Source organism: Salvia miltiorrhiza, chromosome 1, assembly GCF_028751815.1.
Source record: "Salvia miltiorrhiza cultivar Shanhuang (shh) chromosome 1, IMPLAD_Smil_shh, whole genome shotgun sequence".
In the NCBI taxonomy this organism is placed as follows: Eukaryota; Viridiplantae; Streptophyta; class Magnoliopsida; order Lamiales; family Lamiaceae; genus Salvia; species Salvia miltiorrhiza.
Genome location: NC_080387.1, coordinates 28,952,978 through 28,955,852, shown reverse-complemented (window position 1 = coordinate 28,955,852; position 2,875 = coordinate 28,952,978).

Genomic DNA, 2,875 nt, shown 5'->3' with positions numbered 1-2,875 from the left:
ACTTTTCTTGTCAAAAACTATATAGATTTTAATTTTTTTGGAATTTGACTTAAACATAAATCTCGCTAGCTAATAACTTGATTGCCTGAAATTCGATGGGTAATTCGAAGGTTCCATTGAAAAACTCTTGACATTATCTTTTTTAATGATACGTATTAGGTTTTGGTCACAGAAAGTGGTAAAAAAAATGACATGGAAATTGATGTCATGAAACTCTATATTTTTTTTTCCGATCATTTCTGGTGATCAAAATCCAACAATATAGGTATCATTAGAAAGTTATTATTAAGATGTTTCCAACGGTACCTTTAAATTGTCCATCGAATTTCAGACAATCAGTTATTGGTCAATGAAGTTTTGGAGTCATGTCAAATTCAAAAAAATTAAAATTTTATATAGTATTTTTTTTAATTATAAAAATTAAAAATAGATCTGATTAATAATTAAAATTTGTGTATATTTTGTGTATTTATAGAGAATTAATCTTTAATATAATAATTATTTTATATACAATTTAGATGATGAGCTTTATACGAATTTCCAAGCTGAGAGATCGACCGCTAAAATGTCAAAGTCTTTTCAGCTATTTTTTTCCAACCTTTATTTTCCGGTCTTTTTAATTTTTCTTTCAAAAGTTAAAAAAGAAAAAAGAAAAGTAAATACATGTGATGGGAATGAGTGATGCGTTTGGTTAGACGGTTGTGATTGAATGTCTTTTTTGACTTCTCTCTAGAAAGAAACAAAGGGAAACAGGCGTGGCAGTGTGCAGCTGAGATAAATTTGCTTTTCTCCAAACAGGTCATGCTTTTAAATCATGACAACCTACATTTCAATATACCAATTTCAATTCGTGTTTTATTCCTCATCTATGCAACAACATATACTTCTACAGAAAAATGTCCCTTTCATAGTGCTATGGATTTTAATAAATTAATTTATGAGTTAGAATAAAAGTCTTATTTTTATTATAGATTTGAATTACTCCATCCGTCCCATGAAGCATGACACACTTCTTTTTGCCACAGGAATTAAGAAATTGATATTTTGTGTGTTAAATATGGTAGGTGAAAAAGTAAAAATGTGAATAAAGGGTATATTTTTTGCCATTTTTAGAAACGTGTCATGCTTCGTGGGACAGACCAAAAAGGAAACTGTATCATGTTTCGTGGGACGGATAGAGTAGTTAATTTAGTTTAGTATGGAATGCACTAATAATAATATTCATAAAATATTGAGGGTTATATTAAGTGAGTTTTGCGGATAAAATAAGAGTTTCATTTTTATTATAATTTTAAATTGATTAATTTGATTGAGTGCTGAGTCCAATAATAATATTATTAATAAATAAAGATTAATATTAAGAGTTATAATCAATAGAGTATATATATTTACTAAAAATAAAAATATGAAAGGAGTATTTTTTTTATAGACAAATCAAAATAGTAAAATGAGTAATTTTGTGGTGGATGGAGGAAATATAATATATTGCTGACATACAATTACATATATATTAATTAATCCAAATGAATAATAAGTTAAAATAAGAAGTTGGATGGCACATAGCACAAATCAATTAATTAGTAAGATATTTTTCCTCCAATTAATAGATTTGAGTTTGGAGTCATTTAGTTTGTGTGAGTTGTAAATCTAACAAAAAGATAAAAAAAAAAGTTGCCACAAAACAATCATATAAATTAAATAGCCCTATTTTAAGAAATTCTATTATTATGACTTTAATTTTACAAAAAAAAAAAGAATTACAGAAAAATATTATAATTTGACTCATCATCCACTTTAAAGACTTATAAGGCCTTTGAAAAGGAAGATGAACTCAATTCTAATACAAAAGAGATTTAGAAAACAAGACGTTTTATACTTGTATATAATAGTATCAAGGCCACTATTAATTCTCCTATTTGAATTGTTTATAATTGTATATGTATGTCCATTTATCTCATTTTGTAAGTTGATCATATCGTGATACTGATGAGGACAATATTATGCTCACCTTTTCGGGCCAAGTCTAAAGAATAAAAGTTATGAATGGGTGCAAAGATTCAAACTTGGTGAAAGGAAATTATCAAAGAAGAAAGTCAAGATTGAAGCTCAACTCCACCTTAACTTTGTCACTTGTGTCATCCTGGACGGGTCAACCCCGTTGAACGTCGCTTTTGACAAATTAGCCCAACTGAGTGTCACCCTTGACAAGTCAGCCCAGCTGAGTGTCACCTTTGATGGGTCAGCTCCGCCGAACGTCACCCTTGACAAGTTAGCCCAGCTGAGTGTCACCCTTGACAAATCGTTAAGTGTCAACCTTGGTGGGTCAACTATCTTGAATGTCACTCGTGATAGGTCATCTTTGCATAGCGTCTACTTTGGTAAGTCAGCTTCGTTTATCACCAGTCTTGGTAGTCAGCTTTAGATGTCAGCTTCGTCAGCCTTGACGATCAACTCAAAGACAAATACTATTGTAATGAGGCTTGGGCTCAATTACCTTGATGGGCCTTTAGAGCTAGGTTTCATTTGCAATTTATAAATATGACTCTCTTGTGTAGGGGTGAGCATCGGTTCGGTTCGGTGCAAAATCGAACCAAAAACTCAAAACCGAAAACTGAACCGATGATTAAAATTGAAACCGAACCGCACCAATTGGGGGTCCGGAACCGAACCGAAACCAAACCGATAAAACCATCGGTTTCGGTTCGGTTCACCGAACCAAACAATGCAATTTCTTTTATTTTATTTTTTTCGAAAATACTAATTAAAAATTATAAAATAATGTAAAATACACAAATTTCAAATGTCAAATCCCCATAACATGAACATGATAAATAATTATATATTATAATTGTGAATTAGGGTTTTAGTTTTAGGT